Genomic DNA, 27,149 nt, shown 5'->3' on the forward strand with positions numbered 1-27,149 from the left:
GTGCCAGCCCCCCCCTATCCCTGCTACGCTGTAAGAATCCCTTCCTCACTCTCGGGGTCTTCCCGGCCCACACAAAACCCATGATGCTCTTTTCAATCCTTTTAAAAAAAGCCTTCGTAATCACCACCGGGAGGCACTGAAACACAAAGAGGAATCTCGGGAGGACCACCATCTTAACCGCCTGCACCCTCCCTGCCATTGACAGGGATACCATATCCCATCTCTTGAAATCCTCCTCCATCTGTTCCACCAACCGCGTTAAATTTAACCTATGCAATGTGCCCCAATTCTTAGCTATCTGGATCCCCAGGTAACGAAAGTCCCTTGTTACCTTCCTCAACGGTAGGTCCTCTATTTCTCTACTCTGCTCCCCTGGATGCACCACAAACAACTCACTTTTCCCCATGTTCAATTTATACCCTGAAAAATCCCCAAACTCCCCAAGTATCTGCATTATTTCTGGCATCCCCTCCGCCGGGTCCGCCACGTATAGTAGCAAATCGTCCGCATACAAAGATACCCGGTGCTCTTCTCCTCCCCTAAGTACTCCCCTCCACTTCTTGGAACCCCTCAACGCTATCGCCAGGGGCTCAATCGCCAGTGCAAACAATAATGGGGACAGAGGGTATCCCTGCCTTGTCCCTCTATGGAGCCGAAAATATGCAGATCCCCGTCCATTCGTGACCACGCTCGCCACTGGGGTCCTATACAACAGCTGCACCCATCTAACATACCCCTCTCCAAAACCAAATCTCCTCAACACCTCCCACAAATAATCCCACTCCACTCTATCAAATGCTTTCTCGGCATCCATCGCCACTACTATCTCCGTTTCTCCCTCTGGTGGGGCCATCATCATTACCCCTAACAACCTCCGTATATTCGTGTTCAGCTGTCTCCCCTTCACAAACCCAGTTTGGTCCTCGTGGACCACCCCCGGGACACATTCCTCTATTCTCATTGCCATTACCTTGGCCAGGACCTTAGCATCTACATTTAGGAGGGAAATAGGTCTATAGGACCCGCATTGTAGCGGGTCCTTTTCCTTCTTTAAGAGAAGCGATATCGTTGCTTCAGACATAGTCGGGGGCAGTTGTCCCCTTTCCTTTGCCTCATTAAAGGTCCTCGTCAGTACCGGGGCGAGCAAGTCCACATATTTTCTATAGAATTTGACTGGGAATCCATCCGGTCCCGGGGCCTTTCCCGCCTGCATGCTCCTAATTCCTTTCACCACTTCTTCTACCTCGATCTGTGCTCCCAGTCCCACCCTTTCCTGCTCTTCCACCTTGGGAAATTCCAGCCGATCCAAGAAGCCCATCATTCTCTCCCTCCCATCCGGGGGTTGAGCTTCATATAATTTTTTATAAAATGTCTTGAACACTCCATTCACTCTCTCCGCTCCCCCTCTCCTTCCTCATCCCTCACTCCCCCTATTTCCCTCGCTGCTCCCCTTTTCCTCAATTGGTGTGCCAGCAACCTGCTCGCCTTCTCCCCATATTCGTACTGTACACCCTGTGCCTTCCTCCATTGTGCCTCTGCAGTGCCTGTAGTCAGCAAGTCAAATTCTACATGTAGCCTTTGCCTTTCCCTGTACAGTCCCTCCTCCGGTGCTTCCGCATATTGTCTGTCCACCCTCAAAAGTTCTTGCAGCAACCGCTCCCGTTCCTTACTCTCCTGCTTCCCTTTATGTGCCCTTATTGATATCAGCTCCCCTCTAACCACCGCCTTCAACGCCTCCCAGACCACTCCCACCTGGACCTCCCCATTATCATTGAGTTCCAAGTACTTTTCAATGCACCCCCTCACCCTTAGACACCCCCCCTCATCTGCCATTAGTCCCATGTCCATTCTCCAGGGTGGGCGCCCTCCTGTTTCCTCCCCTATCTCCAAGTCCACCCAGTGTGGAGCGTGATCCGAAATGGCTATAGCCGTATACTCCGTTCCCCTCACCTTCGGGATCAATGCCCTACCCAGCACAAAAAAGTCTATTCGCGAGTAGACTTTATGGACATAGGAGAAAAACGAGAACTCCTTACTCCTAGGTCTGCTAAATCTCCACGGGTCTACACCTCCCATCTGCTCCATAAAATCTTTAAGTACCTTGGCTGCTGCCGGCCTCCTTCCAGTCCTGGACTTCGACCTATCCAGCCCTGGTTCCAACACCGTATTAAAATCTCCCCCCATTATCAGCTTTCCCATCTCTAGGTCCGGAATGCGTCCTAGCATCCGCCTCATAAAATTGGCATCATCCCAGTTCGGGGCATATACGTTTACCAAAACCACCGTCTCCCCCTGTAGTTTGCCACTCACCATCACGTATCTGCCCCCGTTATCCGCCACTATAGTCTTTGCCTCGAACATTACCCGCTTCCCCACTAATATAGCCACCCCCCTGTTTTTCGCATCTAGCCCCGAATGGAACACCTGCCCCACCCATCCTTTGCGTAGCCTAACCTGGTCTATCAGTTTCAGGTGCGTTTCCTGTAACATAACCACATCTGCCTAAAGTTTCTTAAGGTGTGCGAGTACCCGTGCCCTCTTGATCGGCCCGTTCAGCCCTCTCACGTTCCACGTGATCAGCCGAGTTGGGGGGCTTCCTACCCCCCCCCCCTTGTCGATTAGCCATCACCTTTTTCCAGCTCCTCACCCGGTTCCCACGCAGCTGTATCTCCCCAGGCGGTGCCCCCCCGCCCATCCTCTCCCATACCAGCTCCCCCCTCTCCCCAGCAGCAGCAACCCAGTAATTCCCCCCTCCCACCCCCCCCGCTAGATCCCCCGCTAGCGTAATTACTCCCCCCATGTTGCTCCCAGAAGTCAGCAAACTCTGGCTGACCTCGGCTTCCCCCCGTGACCTCGGCTCGCACCGTGCGACGCCCCCTCCTTCCTGCTTCTCTATTCTCGCCATGATTATCATAGCGCGGGAACCAAGCCCGTGCTTCTCCCTTGGCCCCGCCCCCAATGGCCAACGCCCCATCTCCTCCACCTCCCCTCCTCCCCCCATCACCACCTGTGGGAGAGAGAAAAGTTACCACATCGCAGGATTAGTACATAAAACTCCTCTTTCCCCCCTTTTTAACCCCCCTCTTTGCCCCCCACATTCGCCCCACCACTTTGTTCGAACGTTCTTTTTAATAACCCGCTCATTCCAGTTTTTCTTCCACAATAAAAGTCCACGCTTCATCCGCCGTCTCAAAGTAGTGGTGCCTCTCTCGATATGTGACCCACAGTCTTGCCGGTTGCAGCATTCCAAATTTTATCTTCTTTTTATGAAGCACTGCCTTGGCCCGATTAAAGCTCGCCCTCCTTCTCGCCACCTCCGCACTCCAGTCTTGATAAACGCGGATCACCGCTTTCTCCCATTTACTACTCCGAGTTTTCTTCGCCCATCTAAGGACCATTTCTCTATCCTTAAAATGGAGGAATCTCACCACTATGGCTCTGGGAATTTCTCCTGCTCTCGGTCCTCGCGCCATCACTCGGTATGCTCCCTCCACCTCCAACGGACCTGCCGGGGCCTCCGCTCCCATTAACGAGTGCAGCATCGTGCTCACATATGCCCCGACATCCGCTCCCTCCACACCTTCAGGAAGACCAAGAATCCTCAGGTTGTTCCTCCTTGCGTTGTTTTCCAGTGCCTCCAACCTTTCCACACATAGTTTCTGATGTGCCTCCTGCGTCTCCGTCTTCACCACCAGGCCCTGTATATCGTCCTCATTCTCGGCTGCCTTTGCCTTCACGACCCGAAGCTCCCGCTCCTGGGTCTTTTGTTCCTCCTTTAGCCCTTCGATCGCCTGTAGTATCGGGGCCAACAGCTCTTTCTTCATTTCCTTTTTGATCTCTTCCACACAGCATTTCAAGAACTCTTGTTGTTCAGGGCCCCATGTTAAACTGCCACCTTCCGACGCCATCTTGGTTTTTGCTTGCCTTCCTTGCCGCTGTTCTAAAGGATCCACTGCAATCTGGCCACTTCCCCCTCCTTTTTCCATCCGTATCCAGGGGGGATTCCCTTCTGGTTTACCGCACAGTGTTTTTAGCCGTCAAAATTGCCGTTGGGGCTCCTATCAAGAGCCCAAAAGTCCGTTTCACAGGGAGCTGCCGAAATGTGCGACTCAGCTGGTCATCGCCGCACCCGGAAGTCTCATGACTGGCAGGAAATTCAGTCCCACGCCGGCGCACAGGTTTCCCGGCGACGAAGGCTGCTGTCAACGGGATGCGGGACCCGTCCTACAGCTCGGTTTCACCTCCACAGATGCTGCCAGATCTGCTGTGTTTTCCCATCATTTCCTGTTTTTAATTTCAGATTTCCAGCATCCACAGTATTCTGCTCTTGTTTTAATGATCACAACATTATGTTCACATGTCACCTTTGAGCCCTTGGAAACTTGTTGCATGACAAAGTTCACAGCCAACAGCTATTTTGACCGGTGAATTACGCAAGTTTAAGGTAACCAGAAACAACTGCTCCCGGTGAAGTCGAAGATCCCTCCTCCAGTGTTCAAACACTGGGCAAAGTTGGCAGAGGAACCTTTCCAGCTGGTCAATGTTGCAATTTGGCTTCAGTGAAATGCATGGCACAAGGGTGTTACGAATTCAAAATATTCAATAGTCAGGCTATTTTAAGGGAAGACATCACCCATTACTCCCTGAACAACCAGAGGATTCACAAATTCAATATGGAATACACTTGTTATCAAATTCCAATGCAAAGAATGAACAAATAGAAAAATGTGCAACTGACATTGACATTTTTGAGGATTTATACTAATTGTGTTTAGATTGATTATCAGACAAGAAGGCGATGATTTACTCAAACTTACTAAAAAGATTAAGAGGCAAGGCAGAGATTATGCCCATGTATGTGAACATCAACAGGAAGTTTCTAAAAGTTAAATGTTTAAAAAAAAGCAGACTTTGCTCTCACTTCAAAATAAGCTCACATAATTAATTTAATAACCGCAGATCTGTGGAAAATATCGCTGCTCATTTGGCTCATCCCAAAATGCACTACTTTCAATTGCCCACTCTTGCCAAACATCTAAATCTATCAGTCTCCCAATCCATATAGTCTCTCTCGCTGTGTAAACTAGTTAAATTAAAACAGTCTGTTCACCCTAATTCTAAGCTTGAGCCTATTTCTGATTCTGAAATTTGTGACAATCTCAAATATATTGTGGTATTTGGAAGCAGTATTTTTTAGTAAATACCTTATTGGTAGGGTGGGACAGCTGCACTAAAGAAAGCAAAATAAATGACTAAGTTGACTACACAAGCTGGATGAAACAATTGCCAAATATGAAAGGCATCTTAGAAAAATAAACTCCAAAGCTTCTGGATTGTAATTTACACACTAAATGAGGGAAACGTTCAGAAACTTCAGTAAGAATATTTCTAAAAGGTTCAGCACTGGGCAAAACTTTTCTTTAAAAAAATTGAATTTAAAAGTCGTCTTTAAAATATTGTATATGCTTCCTGCTCATTTGCACCTTAACCTATTTTTCAGATCTAACCATCCTCCCACAAGTTTGGGTGGTTTTACTTTCATTGGAAAAAAAGTCAAATCTTTCTTTTTGTAAGTACTGTATTTACAAATAGCACTCGAGGTTTGACAATAAATCTTATTTCCACCTTCGAATTGAACCGGTAAATCTCGTCATGCAAACTTTGGTAACACCGTTTTCTATTTTTAAAAATTCCTCAGCATTTATTTTTGGAATGCAACAGAAACGATTGAGAAGACGATCATCAAAAAATATTATCTGGTTTCCTTTGCATACAAGTGTCTCCTGCTAACTTTCACATAAATCCCAGATATTTAAAGTTTTCCCCCATTTGCTGTCATTAATTTGTTGTTATCAATCACCACCTTTCTCCCCCCCCCCCCCCCCCCACACACACACACACTCTCTCCCAGCCCGATCCCAACTCTGCCAAAAAAAGACTGGACAAACTTTCAACCTGTGTCACCATCCTAGACTGGGCTCCAGTATAACAAAAATGAGATAACAACAGGTACATGAGCTTGCAAACGTTTCTGCTGAACCTTCTTGATTTTTAATTTGCAAAATGCTACATTCAATCCTTGACATACACCTCGTTGAAAACACTGAAACCTCTTCATTAGCAATTTACTATACTAGTGTTACTGTATTTTTAAATCGGACATTTCCAAGAACATTGCACTGATATTCATTCACCAATGATAACTGATAGAATTACAGGCATTGACTTAAAACCTCTTAGATCTTGGGAGACGAGGATTGTTACAAACAGCAGTGCAAAACAAGATATGAATGCACTTATCGGTCCAGGATTAGGATCACCTCACACCCGGAAGTGACAACCGTTTATCAGTTCAATTTCACAATCTGCTATTACCTTATAAAGTTGAAAGAAAACACATTCATGCCGACAGGGGTGAAATGATGGCAGATTAACAAACCCCCTCGAGGAAGAATTCCCCAGAGTGAAGACAAATCTCTCTCCCAATGCTGCTGTGCGCTGCTTCAAATCTCTGTTAAGAATGGACATGTAACAAGTACACACCTTTCCAGCCAGTGCTTAAAACAGACCTGGTAAAATTCCCACTTATTTGAAACGAAGTGCCCGTATTATCCGGTTAAACGTGAGCTGATTAGAAGCACCTCAACTCTTGAAAAAAATAAGGAATTTATGATTGAGCTCTTTTTGCATAAATTCAACCCCTACATTTTTCCGGTGCCGCTTCCACTAGTTAAAGTTCGCCGATCTGTGTTTAACCCCAGCATCCCGCGAGGGAGAGAGGTGCTGTGCGGGAGCTCGGGAACTTGCTCAGCAGGCAGCCCCTGCACTGGGACCAGCACAGGCGGAGCCGGCAGACCCTTCAGCCTGGAAAACTGAAGAGCACACAGAAACAAACCCCGGAGAACAGCCCAATCCCCATGCCATCCTCTGCTTTGCGCCCCCTCCTCCCCTCTGTGCCAGCCTGTGAGCTACATGGTACCTGTGACCGGACGACTCCACCGCTCCCCAGGAAAGAGCCGGGAGATACACAGTTTATCAGCAGTCCGCCTCCAGCAACTCCACTCCGGGATTTGTTACACACGTCACCCAGCCCAACCCCTCTGAGCGCCTGGACAGCAGGGAGCTGCTGCTCCTCACACATTGCCTGGAGTCTCACACAAAAGCATTGCCAGGCAATAGGAAGCTGGTCTCAGGTGGATGACCTGATCTCAGCGCAGACTCTCTTTCTCAGGTCTGAAGAGTGTTTCCACCATTTTCTGTTTCAGGTTTTCCACCAGTCGCAACCGATTTCGCTCTTATGCCGCAATGGGTTGCGTGCAATTGATTGGGAGTCACAGGTTTTCAAGACCAAAAGGTTTTATTACCTCTCCACGGATGCTACCTGACCTGCTGGGTATTTCCGGCATCTTGCTTTGTGGCATGTATCCGTTGAGTGGCACTTGATGCATCTCTGCAGCAATGCTGCAACACAGCTTTACCCACTGCCTTTCCTTTCCCACTGCCCCGTCCTTTCCTTTCCCTCTGACCCGGCCTTTCCTTTCCCTCTGGCCTGTAGGTAGGTTTGCTGAACCCAGCTCAGGTGATAGGGCAACTCGCTTCTTGCACGTTTCTTGCTCGCTTCTATACTACTGCACGTCTGCAGAATTAGGGGGGGAGGGGAGGGGTGGTATACCAGTATGTGGCATTCACTCATTGACACACTTGTAAACTTATCCACTAAGTATTTATTTTTCATAAGTATGCATTTGATTGCTTAAAGGTGTTTATTTCTGAATTATCCAGAACATGGATGTGTGACAATGACTGTAAAATGTGTCCACCTCTCCCTGTCCATATACTGCTTCAAATACCCAGCTTTAGATCAATGCGTCCATATGCATCTAAACTACTTGCCTTAACAGTCTTGTCTGTGACATACACACATAATATGCTGCTGATGGCAGGTGCGAATTAAAATAGCGGAGGTAAACCCCAACAGTATTATGCAATGCATCAATATGTGTTACCATTGAGACAAAGGTGACAGAGTTCATGGGCGGGATTCTCCGTGAATCAGTGCGATGGCCCGAACCCGGCGGCAAAAACGGCGTGAATGACTGGCGTCGGATCCCCCGGAACGTCGCGAATTCTCCAGCTGGGAAAGGGCTAGCAGCGGCGTGACGCCATTCGTGACGGCGTCACCCGTCACGGACGCGCGTGCCGTCAGTGACGCCGTGAGGCGTCGCAGCACAAAGGACACCCCTCCCCCCCCCCCCCCGCGTCGCAGCAGAGGAGACCCCGGAGACCCGTCAAAATGGCCGCCCGCCGCGCAGCGCCGAGGTTCCAGGAGCGGGACATCGAGGTGCTCCTGGACGCAGAGGCGGGAGGCCCTGTACCCCTCAGGGTCGCACCAAGCCTCAGCCGGCGCTTGTGGAGGGAGGTGGCAGAGACCGTCAGTGCCGTGGCTGTGACAGTAAGGACAGGCGTCTAGTGTCATAAGAAGATCAATGACCTTGTCAGGGCAGCCAGGTTGAGTACCCCCCCCCCCCCCCCCCACCTCCGATGTGCGGCACAGCCCTAGGTGCAACTGACATGGCTGCACCCACCCATTCAGGCTGCAGTGGCAGGATGGGTTGTGAACCTCTGCCAACATACACACAACCGCTGGTCCGCATGTATACGTTTGCCTAACACTGTTGCCCTTTATCCCTGCCACCCTCCCGCCCCCCACAGGAGAAGCACGCTCACAACAACCGGGAGTGTGAGAGGACCGGAGGGGGTCCACCCGAATTGCGACCACTCACCATCCATGAAGAGTGGGCCCTGGAACTTGCAGGCGGACCCGAGGACCCGGCGGTTGCGGATGCAGCGGTCGGGGGCGCACCACCAAGTGAGACCACCAAGTGAGACCCCCCACTGCCTGCCCCCTTTCCCCCTTCCCCCATATCCCCCTTATCCCTCTTCCCCCATATCCCCTTCCCCCTTATCCCCATATCCTTTTCCCCATATCCCCCTTCCCCCATATCCCCCTTCCCCCATATCCCCATCTGCGTGTCTAACCATGCATGCTGTATTGTGTATTGCAGGACCAAACGTCGACCCACCCATCCCCGGTGACCACGAGCCAGAGACAGACTCGTCCCATCAGGCATATGACGCCCCCAGGAAGATCCAGGACGGCCACGAGCCACGGACAGACCCGGAACACCAGGGAGACGACGCCCCATCTAGCGCGAGTGCGGAGACGCAGGCGGGCCAGACCCAGTGATGAGGGGGGCAGCCACGGGAACAGGCCCCCGTCGCAGCTGACCCAGGACACACCTACCCAGCACACACCTACCCAGGTCACACCCACCCAGGACACTGACGCCCAGGACACCGACGCCCAGGACACTGACGCCCAGGACACCGACGCCCAGGACACTGACACCGACGCCCAGGACACCGACGCACAGGACACCGACGCACAGGACACTGACGCCCAGGACACCGACGCCCAGGACACTGACGCACAGGACACTGACGCCCAGGACACTGACGCCCAGGACACCGACGCCCAGGACACTGACGCACAGGACACCGACGCACAGGACACTGACGCCCAGGACACTGACGCCCAGGACACTGACGCACAGGACACCGACGCCCAGGACACTGACGCACAGGACACTGACGCACAGGACACTGACGCCCAGGACACTGACGCACAGGACACCGACGCCCAGGACACTGACGCCCAGGACACCGACGCCCAGGACACTGACGCCCAGGACACCGACGCCCAGGACACTGACACTGACGCCCAGGACACCGACGCCCAGGACACTGACGCCCAGGACACCGACGCCCAGGACACTGACACCGACGCCCAGGACACCGACGCACAGGACACTGACGCACAGGACACTGACACACAGGACACCGACGCACAGGACACCGACGCCCAGGACACTGACGCACAGGACACTGACGCCCAGGACACTGACACACAGGACCGACGCACAGGACACTGACACACAGGACACCGACGCACAGGACACCGACGCCCAGGACACTGACGCACAGGACACTGACACACAGGACACTGACACACAGGACACTGACACACAGGACACCGACGCACAGGACACCGACGCACAGGACACTGACGCACAGGACACTGACACACAGGACACCGACGCACAGGACACCGACGCCCAGGACACTGACGCACAGGACACCGACGCCCAGGACACTGACGCACAGGTCACCGACGCACAGGACACCGACGCACAGGACACCGACGCACAGGACACCGACGCACAGGACACCGACGCACAGGACACCGACGCCCAGGACACCGACGCCCAGGACACCGACGCACAGGACACCGACGCACAGGTCACCGACGCACAGGACATCGACGCACAGGACACCGACGCACAGGACACCGACGCCCAGGACACCGACGCACAGGACACCGACGCACAGGACACTGACGCCCAGGACACTGACACTGACGCCCAGGACACTGACACCGACGCCCAGGACACTGACGCACAGGACACTGACGCACAGGACACTGACGCACAGGACACCGACGCACAGGACACTGACGCCCAGGACACCGACGCCCAGGACACTGACGCACAGGACACTGACGCACAGGACACTGACGCCCAGGACACTGACGCACAGGACACCGACGCCCAGGACACTGACGCCCAGGACACCGACGCCCAGGACACTGACGCCCAGGACACCGACGCCCAGGACACTGACACCGACGCCCAGGACACCGACGCACAGGACACTGACGCACAGGACACTGACGCACAGGACACCGACGCCCAGGACACTGACGCCCAGGACACTGACGCACAGGACACCGACGCCCAGGACACTGACGCACAGGACACCGACGCACAGGACACTGACACACAGGACACCGACGCACAGGACACCGACGCCCAGGACACTGACGCACAGGACACCGACGCACAGGACACCGACGCACAGGACACTGACGCACAGGACACTGACGCCCAGGACACCGACGCACAGGACACCGACGCACAGGACACCGACGCACAGGACACCGACGCACAGGACACTGACACACAGGACACCGACGCACTGGACACCGACGCACAGGACACCAACTCACAGGACACCGACTCACAGGACACCGACACACAGGACACCGACTCACAGGACACCGACTCACAGGACACCGACACACAGGACACCGACTCACAGGACACCGACTCACAGGACACCGACGCACTGGACACCGACGCACAGGACACCGACGCACAGGACACCGACGCACAGGACACCGACGCACAGGACACTGACACACAGGACACCGACTCACAGGACACTGACGCACAGGACACCGACGCACAGGACACTGACACACAGGACACCGACGCCCAGGACACCGACGCACAGGACACCGACGCACAGGACACTGACACACAGGACACCGACGCACAGGACACCGACGCACAGGACACCGACGCACAGGACACCGACGCACAGGACACCGACGCACAGGACACTGACGCACAGGACACCGACGCGCTGGACACCGACGCACAGGACACCGACTCACAGGACACTGGCGCACAGGACACAGGACACTGACGCACAGGACACTGACGCACAGGACACCGACGCACAGGACACCGACGCCCAGGACACCGACGCATAGGACACCGACGCACAGGACGCCGACGCCCAGGACACTGACGCACAGGACACTGACGCACAGGACACTGACGCCCAGGACACTGACGCACAGGACACCGACGCCCAGGACACTGACGCCCAGGACACCGACGCCCAGGACACTGACGCCCAGGACACCGACGCCCAGGACACTGACACTGACGCCCAGGACACCGACGCCCAGGACACTGACGCCCAGGACACCGACGCCCAGGACACTGACACCGACGCCCAGGACACCGACGCACAGGACACTGACGCACAGGACACTGACACACAGGACACCGACGCACAGGACACCGACGCCCAGGACACTGACGCACAGGACACTGACGCCCAGGACACTGACACACAGGACCGACGCACAGGACACTGACACACAGGACACCGACGCACAGGACACCGACGCCCAGGACACTGACGCACAGGACACTGACACACAGGACACTGACACACAGGACACTGACACACAGGACACCGACGCACAGGACACCGACGCACAGGACACTGACGCACAGGACACTGACACACAGGACACCGACGCACAGGACACCGACGCCCAGGACACTGACGCACAGGACACCGACGCCCAGGACACTGACGCACAGGTCACCGACGCACAGGACACCGACGCACAGGACACCGACGCACAGGACACCGACGCACAGGACACCGACGCACAGGACACCGACGCACAGGACACCGACGCCCAGGACACCGACGCACAGGACACCGACGCACAGGTCACCGACGCACAGGACATCGACGCACAGGACACCGACGCACAGGACACCGACGCCCAGGACACCGACGCACAGGACACCGACGCACAGGACACTGACGCCCAGGACACTGACACTGACGCCCAGGACACTGACACCGACGCCCAGGACACTGACGCACAGGACACTGACGCACAGGACACTGACGCACAGGACACCGACGCACAGGACACTGACGCCCAGGACACTGACGCACAGGACACCGACGCCCAGGACACTGACGCACAGGACACTGACGCACAGGACACTGACGCCCAGGACACTGACGCACAGGACACCGACGCACAGGACACCGACACCCAGGACACCGACGCACAGGACACCGACGCACAGGACACCGACGCACAGGACACCTACTCACAGGACACCGACGCACAGGACACCGACTCACAGGACACCGACTCACAGGACACCGACTCACAGGACACCGACGCACAGGACACCGACGCACAGGACACCGACGCACAGGACACCGACGCACAGGACACCGACGCACAGGACACCGAGGCACAGGACACCGACTCACAGGACACCGACTCACAGGACACCGACGCACAGGACACCGACGCACAGGACACCGACGCACAGGACACCGGCGCACAGGACACCGACACACAGGACACTGACGCACAGGACACCGACCCACAGGACACCGACTCACAGGACACCGACGCACAGGACACCGACTCACAGGACACCGACTCACAGGACACCGACTCACAGGACACCGACTCACAGGACACCGACGCACAGGACACCGACGCTCAGGACACCGACTCACAGGACACCGACTCACAGGACACCGACGCACAGGACACCGACGCACAGGACACCGACGCACAGGACACCGACGCACAGGACACCGACGCACAGGACACTGACACACAGGACACCGACTCACAGGACACCGACTCACAGGACACCGACGCACTGGACACCGACGCACAGGACACTGACACACTGGACACCGACACACAGGACACCGACGCACTGGACACCGACGCACAGGACACCGACGCACAGGACACCGACGCACAGGACACCGACACACAGGACACCGACGCACAGGACACCGACGCACAGGACACCGACGCACTGGACACCGACGCACAGGACACTGACGCCCAGGACACTGACACCGACGCCCAGGACACCGACGCACAGGACACCGACGCACAGGACACCGACGCACAGGACACTGACGCACAGGACACCGACGCACAGTGCACCGACGCACAGTGCACCGACGCACAGGACACCGACGCACAGGACACCGACGCACAGGACACCGACGCACAGGACACTGACGCACAGGACACTGACGCACAGGACACTGACGCCCAGGACACTGACGCACAGGACACCGACACACAGGACACCGACGCACAGGGCACCGACGCACAGGACACCGACTCACAGGACACCGACGCACAGGACACCGACGCACAGGACACTGACGCACAGGACACTGACACACAGGACACCGACGCACAGGACACCGACGCACAGGACACCGACGCACAGGACACTGACGCCCAGGACACTGACACCGACGCCCAGGACACCGACGCACAGGACACCGACGCACAGGACACCGACGCACAGGACACCGACGCACAGGACACTGACGCACAGGACACTGACGCACAGGACACTGACGCCCAGGACACTGACGCACAGGACACCGACGCACAGGACACCGACGCACAGGGCACCGACGCACAGGGCACCGACGCACAGGACACCGACTCACAGGACACCGACTCACAGGACACCGACGCACAGGACACCGACGCACAGGACACCGACGCACAGGACACCGACGCACAGGACACTGACACACAGGACACCGACGCCCAGGACACCGACGCACAGGACACCGACGCACAGGACACCGACGCACAGGACACCGACGCACAGGACACGGACGCACAGGACACTGACGCCCAGGACACTGACGCACAGGACACCGACGCACAGGACACCGACGCACAGGACACCGACGCACAGGACACTGACGCCCAGGACACTGACGCACAGGACACCGACGCACAGGACACCGACGCACAGGACACCGACGCACAGGACACCGACGCCCAGGACACTGACGCACAGGACACCGACGCACAGGACACCGACGCACAGGACACCGACGCCCAGGACACCGACGCACAGGACACCGACGCCCAGGACACCGACGCACAGGACACCGACGCACAGGACACCGACGCCCAGGACACCGACGCACAGGACACCGACGCCCAGGACACCGACGCCCAGGACACCGACGCCCAGGACACCGACGCACAGGTCACCGACGCACAGGACACCGACGCACAGGACACCGACGCACAGGACACCGACGCACAGGACACCGACGCACAGGACACCGACGCACAGGACACCGACGCCCAGGACACCGACGCCCAGGACACCGACGCCCAGGACACCGACGCACACGACACCGACGCACAGGACACCGACGCACAGGACACCGACGCACAGGACACCGACGCACAGGACACCGACGCACAGGACACCGACGCTCAGGACACCGACGCACAGGACACCGACGCACAGGACACCGACGCACAGGACACCGACGCACAGGACACCGACGCACAGGACACCGACGCACAGGACACCGACGCACAGGACACCGACGCACAGGACACCGACGCACAGGACACCGACGCACAGGACACCGACGCACAGGACACCGACGCACAGGACACCGACGCACAGGACACCGACGAACAGGACACCGACGCACACACACCGACGCACAGGACACTGACGCCCAGGACACTGACACCGACGCCCAGGACACCGACGCCCAGGACACCGACGCCCAGGACACCGACGCACAGGACACCGACGCCCAGGACACCGACGCCCAGGACACCGACGCCCAGGACACCGACGCACAGGACACCGACGCACAGGACAGTGACGCACAGGACACCGACGCCCAGGACAGCGACACACAGGACACCGACGCACAGGGCACCGTCGCACAGGACACTGATGCACACGACAACCACACACGGGACGGATGGACAAGAATCACCACTCCAGGGGACCCTGGACTTCGGGTCGGATGAGGAGCACGGCACTACGCCACTGCTATCTCCTCCACCATCGCAGCGACACTCACCTCGGTTGGGCACTTTAGCGATGAGGCATCTGGGACACTAACTGATGTGCACAACACAGCCGTCCCGGTACAGCAGGTGGAGGCAGGAGCAGCTGAGGGGCCGGGTGGTCGGAGGGCAGCCTGGCGCAAGCAACCATCTGCCGGCCAGACAAGTCCCGGGTTCCTGGAGTTACCACACCTACCCATAGACCCGATGCAGTCACGGACCAAGGGACGATCGAAGGGGGTGATGGCCGGCTTGCGGCGGCTGCAGGCGCAGGTGGAGGAGTCCACCCGTGTGCATGAGCAGGTAGTGGTGCCGGTCATGCCTGCCACCCAGGCCGAAACCGCACGGGTGGCGTCCGCAGTGGAGGCAATGAGTGCAACGGTGTCAGACATGGGTCGCAGTGTGCAAGGCCTGGGGCGTTCCGTGCGGGCGGCATCCGTGGCCCAGGACATGGCTACCCTCTCACAGGAAGCCATGAGCCAGAGCCAGCAGCAGATCGCAGAGGCGCTCAACGCCATGGCCCAGTCTCAGCAGGCCATGGCGCAGTCCCAGCAGGCAATGGCCCAGTCTCAGCGGGCCATCGCTGAGGGCATTGGTGCCATTGCCCAGGTGCTGGCTGGCTTCCCCCAGACAGGGATGGCCAACTCCCTGAGCTCCATGGCTGCAGACTTGCAGACCCTTGTTGATACCAGGGGGGGCCTCCAGGACTGGCAGTGGCTGGTGTCGGGGGGGCACCGGATGCTCGGTCCGTTCGCATCCCCGACCCATGTAGAGGCTCGGGGGCATCGGGCACCCCGAGGGAGTGTCGCTCCACTCTCGCCATTCTCCGAGGCGGGCGGTGCGATTCACGTTGATGGGATTTTTGAGGGACCGGAGAATTCGGCAGCCAGCGGGGGTGGGATTCACGCCGCCCCCCGGCGATTCTCTGACCCGGCGGGGGGGGTCGGAGAATCCCGTCCCATATGCGGAGAGACGTTTCTAGCGGTGCTTTGCACGCCTGCCTGCTGAATTGTGACCCTGGCTGCTTTCTGTTGAGGCCGCATAGTGAGGTTAACTGGTGTAGCGGACTCAGGTGTGTCCCTGAGCACATTCAAAGTCACTGAATGTGTCTGATCGTTGGGTCACTAATGTCAACGGGCTGCTTATGCGATGCATGGATACTAACATTGGCCAATGATTGCGCAGAAAACCTCCTCCAAATTCACTCCTTCAGCATAATAATAGCTGGGAGCAAAATGGTCCATAGACTTGGGCTATTTAAAGTTCCACTAAAATGGTGCTTTTGACTTACTTGTGCTGAGGTAACATTTGTGGAAGCGCGATGATGAATTCTTTAGTGAGTTTGGAGGTTTCTGCTGACCCCCTCAGAAAGGCAACATTGCCTTGCATATAGGTAATGGGGCTACTTGCTCTCCAAATGAGCAGAACATGCAGTGGAGGAGGCCGATAGGCAAGCCTTTGTGAGGATGGAGGAGAGGAGGGCTCTCTTGAAGGTCGTGTGCCATGAGGGGTTTCTGGGAGTACCAGTCCCACATTGGGATCAATCAGGAGCAGTGCCTTAGGTGGTTATGCTTCGCTGAGAAGAGTGTAGTGGGAGCGTCAACTCCTTTATGATGATCTGGAGACAGTGGTAATGTCACCAGACTAGTAATCCACAGGCCCAGGCTAATGTTGGTGGAGGTTCAATTCAATTTATAAATCTGGAAGTAAAAGCTAGTCTCAGTAAATGTGACCACGAAACCATTATCGCTTGTTGTAAAAACCCCATCTGGTTCAATAATTAGGGAAGGAAATCTGTTGTCCTTACCTGGTCTGGCATACATGTGACTACAGACCACAGCAATGTAGTTGGTCATAACTTTGTTTTGGAATGGCATGGCAATTAGGGATGGGCAACAAATACTGACCTTGCCAGCACCACCCACATCTCATGAAAGATAAACCAGTTTGAGGATGATCCTCAGTGGCCGGGGAGATCTCCATCGCTCTCTTGCTCGATGCAACTGCTTCCTTCCAGACGGGAGCTGGAGACTTGAGAAATATGTTGCAATTCATCATTCTCTTTTTAAAAAAAATATATTTTATTCAAATTTTTTTTGGCCAAACAAAACAATACAAAGGTTTTCCTTTTTACAACAGTAAAACAGTATAAATAACAGTGGCCGTTTTTAATAAATAAATAATATATAAACTAAATGGCAACTGCCATATCAAAAATAATAACTCTCCAAAAATAAAATCAAACAATCCAATATACATAGCCTAATACAAATATCTATACAAAAACACCCCTGAGGATCCGCCCGCCCCCCCCCCCCCCCCCAGGGTTGCTGCTGTTACCTTCCCATTTCCTTTATCGTTCTGCGAGGTAGTCAATGAACGGTTGCCACCGCCTGGTGAACCCTTGAGCCGAACCCCTTAGTGCAAACTTTATCCGTTCTAGTTTTATAAACCCTGCCATGTCATTTATCCAGGTCTCCACGCCCGGGGGTTTGGCTTCCTTCCACATAAGCAATATCCTTCGCCGGGCTACTAGGGACGCAAAGGCCAAGACATCAGCCTCTTTCGCCTCCTGCACTCCCGGCTCTTCTGCAACCCCGAATATAGCCAACCCCCAGCCTGGCTCGACCCGGATCCCCAGCACCTTCGAAAGCACCTTTGCCACCCCCACCCAGAACCCCTGTAGTGCCGGACATGACCAAAACATGTGGGTGTGGCTTGCTGGGCTTCTCGAGCATCTCCCACACCTATCCTCTACCCCGAAAAATTTACTGAGCCTTGCTCCAGTCATATGCGCCCTGTGTAAAACCTTGAATTGTATCAGGCTTAGCCTGGCGCACGAGGACGACGAGTTTACCCTACGTAGGGCATCAGCCCACAGCCCCTCCTCAATCTCTTCCTCCAGCTCTTCTTCCCATTTCCCCTTCAGCTCATCCACCATGATCTCCCCCTCGTCCCTCATTTCCCTGTATATATCCGACACCCTACCATCCCCCACCCATGTCCCTGAGATCACTCTATCTTGAATCTCCTGCGTCGGGAGCTGCGGGAATTCCCTCACCTGTTGCCTCGCAAAAGCCCTCAGTTGCATGTACCGAAATGCATTCCCTTGGGACAACCCATATTTTTCCGTCAGCGCTCCCAGACTCGCAAACGTCCCGTCTACGAACAGATCTCTCAGTTGCACAACCCCAGCTCTCTGCCATGCTCCAAATCCCCCATCTATTCTCCCCGGGACAAACCTATGGTTATTTCTTATCGGGGACCGCACCGAGGCTCCCGTCCTTCCCCTATGTTGTCTCCACTGCCCCCAAATTTTTAGTGTTGCCACCACCACTGGACTTGTGGTGTATTTCTTCGGGGAGAACGGCAACGGTGCCGTCACCATTGCTTGTAGGCTGGTTCCTTTGCAGGACGCCGTCTCCAATCTCTTCCACGCCGCTCCCTCCCCTTCTCCCATCCACTTACACACCATTGAGATATTGGCGGCCCAATAGTATTCACTTAGGCTCGGTAGTGCCAGCCCCCCCCTATCCCTGCTACGCTGCAAGAACCCCCTCCTCACTCTCGGGGTCTTCCCGGCCCACACAAAACTCATGACACTTTTCTCAATTCTCTTGAAAAAAGCCTTCGTGACCATCACCGGAAGACACTGAAACACAAAAAGGAATCTCGGGAGGACTACCATTTTGACCGCCTGCACCCTACCCACCAGTGACAGGGGCACCATGTCCCATCTCTTGAAATCCTCCTCCATCTGTTCCACCAATCTTGTTAAATTAAGCCTATGTAAGGTTCCCCAACTCCTGGCTATCTGAATCCCTAAGTACCGGAAATCTCTTGTTACCTTCCTCAGCGGTAAGTCATCTATTCCCCTGCTCTGCTCCCCCGGATGCACCACAAACAACTCACTCTTCCCCATATTCAATTTATACCCCGAAAATTCCCCAAACTCCCTGAGTGTCTGCATTATCTCAGGCATCCCCTCCACTGGGTCCGCAACATACAGCGATAAATCATCTGCATACAAGGATACCCGGTGCTCTTCTCCTCCCCTGAGTACTCCCCTCCACTTCCTGGAGCCCCTCAGTGCTATAGCCAGGGGCGCAATCGCCAATGCAAACAGTAACGGAGACAGGGGGCACCCCTGCCTCGTCCCTCTATGAAGACGGAAATAGTCAGACCTCTGTCTGTTCGTGACCACGCTTGCCACCGGGGCCCTATACAGCAGCTGTACCCATCCGATATACCCTTCTCCAAAACCAAATCTCCTCAGCACCTCCCACAGATAATCCCACTCCACTCTGTCGAATGCTTTCTCGGAGTCCATCGCCACCACTATCTCCGCCTCCCCCTCTGGTGGGGGCATCATCATTATCCCTAGCAACCTCCGTATGTTCGTGTTCAGCTGTCTCCCCTTAACGAACCCAGTTTGATCCTCGTGGACCACCCCCGGGACCAGTCCTCTATACTCGTCGCCATCACCTTAGCCAGGAGCTTAGCATCTACATTTAAAAGGGAAATGGGCCTGTAGGACCCACACTGCTGCGGGTCTTTTTCCTTCTTCAAAAGTAGCGATATCGTTGCCTCCGACATAGTCGGGGGCAGCTGCCCCCTTTCCCTGGTCTCATTAAAGGTGCTCGTCAAAAGCGGGGCCAGTAGGTCCATATACTTCTTATAAAATTCCACCGGGAATCCGTCCGGTCCCGGGGCCTTCCCCGCCAGCATGCTCCCAATCCCTTTTACCACCTCCTCCATCTCAATCTGTGCTCCCAGTCCCGCCCCCTCCTGCTCCTCCACCTTAGGGAATTCCAGCTGATCCAGGAAATGCATCATTCCCTCTTTCCCTTCCGGGGGCTGAGCCTTATATAACCTCTCATAGAATGCCTTGAACACCCCGTTCACTCTCTCCGCTCCCCGTTCCATCTCTCCCTCCTCATCTCTCACCCCACCTATCTCCCTCGCTGCTCCCCTCTTCCTCAATTGGTGGGCCAGTAGCCGACTCGCCTTCTCTCCATACTTATACTGTACACCCTGTGCCCTCCTCCACTGTGCCTCTGCCTTACCCGTGGTCAGCAGGTCAAATTCCACATGTAGCCTTTGTCTTTCCCTGTACAGTCCCTCCTCCGGTGCCTCCGCATATTGCCTGTCCACCCTCAAAAGTTCTTTCAGCAATCGCTCCCTTTCTTTACCCTCTTGCTTCCCTTTATGTGCCCTTATGGATATCAGTTCCCCTCTAACCACTGCCTTCAACGCCTCCCAGACCACTCCCACCTGAACCTCTCCATTGTCATTAAGCTCCAAGTACATTTCGATGCACCCCCTCACCCTTAAACATATCCCCTCATCCGCCAATAAGCCCATATCCATTCTCCAGAGTGGGTGCTGTTCTTTTTCCTCTCCTACCTCCAGGTCTACCCAATGTGGAGCGTGGTCCGAAATGGCTATGGCCGTATATTCCGTCCCTGTCACCTTCGGAATCAGTGCCCTTTCCAAGACAAAAAAGTCTATCCGTGAGTATACTTTGTGAACATGGGAGAAAAATGAGAACTCCTTACTCCTAGGCCGACTAAATCTCCAGGGGTCTACCCCTCCCATCTGTTCCATGAAGTCCTTGAGCACCCTGGCCGCTGCCGGCCTCCTCCCGGTCCTGGACCTCGACCGGTCCTGCCCTGGATCAAGCACCGTATTGAAGTCTCCCCCCATTACCAACTTTCCCGCCTCCAGGACCGGGATACGTCCCAACATACGCCTCATAAAATCTGCATCATTCCAGTTCGGGGCATATACGTTCACCAGAACCACCGCCTCCCCTTGCAATCTGCCACTCACCATCACATATCTACCCCCACTATCCGCCACTATGGTCTTTGCCTCAAACAGTACCCGTTTCCCCACTAAAATAGCCACCCCCTGTTCTAAACCCGAATGAAACACCTGCCCCACCCATCCTTTACGTAGTCTGGCCTTGTCTATCAGTTTCAGATGCGTCTCCTGCAACATAACCACATCTGCCTTTAATTTCTTTAGGCGTGCGAGTACCCGTGCCCTTTTAATCGGCCCGTTCAGACCTCTCACGTTCCACGTGATCAGCCGGGTTGGGGGGCTCTTTACCCTCCCCTTGTCGACTAGCCATCCCATTTTTTAACCCAGCTCCTCACCCGGTTCCCACATACCCGTATATCCCCCCGACGGCGCCCTCCCGCCTCGACCACCCCATCCCATAACAGCTCCCCTTCTCCTTAGCAGCAGCAACCCAGTTAACCCCCCCTCCCCCCCTCCGCTAGATCCCCCTCTAGTGTAGTTGCACCCCCCATGTTGCTCCCAGAAGTCAGCGAACTCTGGCTGACCTCGGCTTCCCCCTTGTCCTCGGCCCCCACTGTGCGAGGCCCCCTCCTTCCTGTGTCCCTGTTCCCGCCATAATTACCATAGCGCGGGAATAAAGCCCGCGTTTCCCACTCGGCCCCGCCCCTAATGGCCGGCGCCCACAGTTCCTCATACTCCCCCCACCCCCAAACATGGGGAAGAGAGAAAAGTTACAGGATCGCAAAACTAACAAATTGAAGAAAAAAAAACATCCCCCCCCCCTCCCTTTTTCTCGCCCCACATAATCACCCCACCACTTTGTCCCAAAAGTTCTTTCTCTCGCCAGACTATTCCAGCTTCTCGTCCACAATGAATGTCAACGCCTCTTCTGCTGTCTCAAAGTAGTGGCGCTTCCCTTGGTGTGTGACCCACAATCTCGCCGGTTGCAACATTCCAAACTGGATCTTTTTGTGAAGCACCGCCTTAGCCCGATTAAAGCTTGCCCTCCTTCTCGCCACCTCCGCACCCCAATCCTGGTATACGCGGATCACCGCGTTCTCCCACCTACAGCTCCGAGTTTTCTTCGCCCATCTGAGGACCGTCTCTCTGTCATTATAGCGGAGAAACCTCACCACTATAGCTCGAGGTATTTCTCCAGCCCTCGGTCTTCGCGCCAAAACTCGATAAGCTCCCTCCACCTCCAAAGGGCCCGTCGGGGCCTCCGATCCCATTAGCGAGTGAAGCATCGTGCTCACATATGTCCCGACGTCCGCCCCTTCTGCGCCTTTGGGAAGACCCAGAACCCTTAGATTCTTCCACCTCGAGTTATTCTCCAGTACTTCCAACCTTTCCACACACCTTTTGTGCTGTGCCTCGTGCGTCTCTGCCTTCACCACCAGGCCCTGTATTTCGTCTTCGTTTTCAGCAGCCTTTGCCTTCACGACCCGAAGCTCCAGCTCTTGGATCCTCTGCTCCTCCTTTAGCCCTTCAATCGTCTGTAATATCGGGGCCAACAGCTCCTTCTTCAACTCCTTTTTCAGCTCTTCCACACAGCGCCGCAAGAACTCTTGTTGGTCCGGGCCCCATAACAAGCGGCCACCTTCCGACGCCATCTTGCTTTGAGCTTCCCTTCCTTGCCGCTGCTCCAGAGGATCCTCCGCAATCCGGCCGCTATCCTCTCTCTTATCCATGCGTGTCCGGGGGAATTCCCTTCTGGTTTACCGCACAGTGTTTTTGGCCGTTTAAATTGCCGTTGGGGCTCCTATTAAGAGCCCAAAAGTCCGTTCCAACGGGAGCTGCCGAAACGTGCGACTTAGCTGGTCATCGCCGCACCCGGAAGTCGCAATTCATCATTCTCAAGAGTATATAGGAGATCACAGGGACACTCTACAGAAGGAGAGGTGACTTCCTACGTTTCTTCCGGAGGAAGACCAGGATGAAAATACATTTCGGTTTGCCAAACTAGGGGGCTTCTTGATGGTGGAGGGCACCTTCAAATGCTCTGTTGGTTCCTTGTGTCAAAGGGGAGTGATACTGTAATGGCAAGGGCCACCACTTTGCCAAGGTACAGTCGATGTGTGACCACTATACAAAATCTATCTAAGTGAACGCCCGCTATCCTGGCAACACCCACAATGCTTATATCCTGTGACAGCCAGTACTTCCCACTGTTTTCAGGCCTTCAACAGAGGCAACAGAATGGTTACTTGATGACAAGGGCTACTTACTCCACACTCGGCTCATGGTTCCCTTCCATCAACCCACCATTCCAGGTCACTGGATTTCAGCGAACGTTATGGAGCGACCTACAACATGTGGAAGAAGCAATTGGTCTCCTAAAGCCATTGGTCTTCTAAAACCATTCTCCTAAAGCAGTAATGTCATTGCTCAGGTCATTCAGGAGGGCTGTCTCCAGTAGAGACTCAGGACAGTTTCTATGTTTATGGTGGTGGGCCACGCTTTCCAAATTATAGAGCCCAGCTACTATTGCCTGGGATCCAGAGGCCATTTCAGGAGGGGGAGGAGGAGGACTGATTGGTAGCTCTTGCAGGTGCTGTATACTCATTAACATGTGTGTGTGTGTGTGTGTGTGGGGGGGGGGGGGGGGGGGGGGGGGCGGCGGTGTGAAGTTGTGCGCAGAGTCACGTGCATGCAGTTGTACCATCGAGAAGTCCATTATCCTAGTGAACCTATGTGCCCCTCCTCCTGTCGAGTGTCTCTTACTAAGATGATGCTGAGGCAATCGATCACCAAATAACGTTTTTTTTAGCACAAAACAAGTAAATGAATGTAATCAGTACAAAACTATTTATTCACAGTCATTTATAAACCTCATTATTTTTCATGATATATCAAAAACAGCAAAGATGCGGTTCCTTGGGTTGGCTTTCAAAGACATTAAAGTTTAATGAAACAATGAAATCACTAACTTTGCACAGTCTTCGCCAATGTGATGAATTGAACACAGGTTTCTCAAAAAGATGTGACGAGAGACCCCTAGCCACATAGTTAACAATCAAAAATGACAAAGGTTCCTTGGTCTTGCCTGTTTACAGGCCTGATCCATTTCTTCATCACAGACTTAGCTATCAGTCAAGAATCACGTTCTCAGGATATCAATTACCTGGGGAGTATTGGAATTGAATAAGATGGCATGTGTAATTGATCTGTGCCAAATACTTTGAATGATCTGTCAAAAAGGTTCCATTCATTGACAGTGGCAGCAATGAGATCATGCATCCACAACAAAGCATTCCTCATTCCTGCCTTGCCCTGAGGTGTGCATTTTCACCAGGTCACCATTCACTTCCCTCCAATTTACAGAAAGCATTAGTGACACATTTTAATATGTGCATTTTGGGGTTATCAACTGAATTTTTAAATTTAAAATTAAATAAAAATAAATTTAGAGTGCTTAATTCTTTTTTTTTCAATTATGGGGCAATTTAGTTTGGCCAATCCACCTATCCTGCACATCTTTTGGGTTGTGGGGGTGAGACCCACGCAGACACGGGGAGAATGTGTAAACCCCACACGGACAGTGACCCGGGGCCGGGATCGAACCCGGGTCCTCAGTGCCATGAGGCAGCTGTGCTAACCACTAGGCCACCGTGCTGCCCGTGTCTCAGCTTCTTATGGCCTGCTACCTCAATAGATTTTCAATACAGAAATGTTTTCTCTACGTACTAAAGCCACTCAATCTATTATGCTGTCACGGGGATTTTCTTCTATGTCCTAAAAATGGTTGAGTTTCATCGCATTTTAGATTTTAACTCAGTAATTTATTGAACGAAAGATGACAAAGTAGCTGTGGCACTTGGTAGTGCTCATGCCTCTCAGTCAGAAGGTTGTGGGTTATGTCCAACTGCAGGATTTCAGCATAAAATTCAAGGTTAGCACGTCAAGTGCAGTACTAATTGTAACTCCCCTGTTCAAGAAAGGAGAGAGACAGCAATTCGGTAACAATAGGCTAGTAGGTCTAACATCTGACAGTGGGAAATTTTGGAATCCAATATTAAGGAAGTAATAACAGGACATTTGAAAATCACAATTCAATCATGAAAGGGAAATAGTGTTTGACACATTATTAGAGTTCTTTGAAGATGTGACAAGCAGGATACATAAAGCGTAACCTGCAAATATATTGTATTTGGATTTCCAAAAGGCACGTAAATGGTTTCATGACTACACAAGATAACAGTTCATGGTGTTATATTAGCATGGATAGAGGATTAGTTAACTAACAGAAAGCAAAGTTGGGATAATGGGTCATTTTCAGGTTACCAAACTGGAACCAGTGGGGTGCTGGGGGATCAGTGCTGGGAACTCAATTATTTACAATCTATCAGCAACTTAAATGAAGGGAAAGAGTGTACCATAACCAGATTTGTTGGTGATATAAAGATAAGCAGGAACGCAAGTGGTGAGGAGGACAAAAAACAGTCTAAAACTTATATAGATAGATTGAGTGAATGGGCTAAAATCTGGCAGATGGAGTTTAATGTAGGAAAATGTGAGGTTGTCCACTTTGATAGAGAGAGTAGAAGAACAGAATGTTATTTAAATAAAGAGAGATTACAGAATGCTTTCATATAGGTGGTGTAAGGAATCCTCTTGTGAATCCTGGTTGGATTCTTGTTCCTGTTTTAATTCCTGTACTTTTGGCTGTTATAATTCCTGCACCTGGCATTGCACACCGTTCATTTAAAAAAACAGTAGCAGGATAAACTGACATCAGTGGTGACATGTCTTGACAGACTTGGCTGACTGATTTTCCACAGCCCCGAAGCCAAGATGAGGCAGGCCCCACACACCAAACGGTGCTGGACATCAGCAATGGCTTCTAGTCAATCCCCCTAGACCGACAATGCCAGGATAAGTTTACCTTCACCTTTCAGGGACAGCAATGTACTTGGACGTGTCTGCCACAGGGCTTTCATAACTCACTCTCCATATTTCACCAGAGACTTTCAAAGGGTCTGGAAGGGTTTTCAAAGCCCGAATGTTTGGTGCAGAGGATGGACGATCTCCTCCTCCAGACTGAAACTAGGGGGGAAGATTTTAAGCTGTTAAAAGAACTGCTGAACCTCCTCACTACACTAAGCCTCAAATAAACCCCAAGAAAGCCCAGATCTTGTACTTGGGGACAGCAGTGACCGAGGAGAAGCAGAAAGTGAAAAGGAAGCAGATCAAGTTGGTAACACGCCTTCCCCTGCCAAGGGACGTGAGCTCCTTTCCAGGCTTGGTGGGGTACTGCCAAAACCACATCAACGGTTTTGCCATCAAAGCCGCCCCCCTTTCAGACCTCGTAAAGAAAGATACCCGTGAGAGTGGACCGAGCACCACACACAGGCTGTCTCGGAGCTAAAACAGGCCCCAGCACTGCAAGTACCTAACCCAGACTTCCCCTTTGCGCTAGACGTAGCAGCCACTGACACACTTGCAGCCGTGCATCTGCAGGAGCGCCGGGGGCTTGGGCTGGTGGCCTTTGCCTCCTGGATCCTAACCCCAGTCGAACAGGGTTTCTCAGTGTGTGAAAAGCACCTTTCAGTGGTTGTCTGGGCGGTACAACATTTCAATTACATCTTTGGCCTAAATCCGTTGACCATTCTCATGGAGCACACCCCCATAGAGTTATTGTTGGATGGTCGGATTAAAAACGGTTAGTCAAAACCGTATAGCGTACTGGACCCTCATGCTCCAGGACCACAACATCGCGGTAAAGCGT

General features: G+C 53.9%; 1 protein-coding gene across 5 annotated transcripts in view; it reads right to left on the bottom strand.

The window, feature by feature from the left end:
• Positions 1–7,465, bottom strand: part of LOC140401808 (uncharacterized) — a 113,297-nt gene extending 105,832 nt beyond the window's left edge. The window contains exon 1 of one of the 5 annotated variants that reach the window (XM_072489823.1): positions 7,365–7,465. The gene's annotated coding sequence lies outside the window, so the exon portion shown is untranslated. The other 4 variants (XM_072489819.1, XM_072489822.1, XM_072489821.1 and 1 more) reach the window with 4 other exon arrangements.
• Positions 7,466–27,149: the final 19,684 nt, after the last annotated feature.

Source organism: Scyliorhinus torazame, chromosome 2 (assembly GCF_047496885.1).
Source record: "Scyliorhinus torazame isolate Kashiwa2021f chromosome 2, sScyTor2.1, whole genome shotgun sequence".
NCBI classification, from domain to species: Eukaryota; Metazoa; Chordata; class Chondrichthyes; order Carcharhiniformes; family Scyliorhinidae; genus Scyliorhinus; species Scyliorhinus torazame.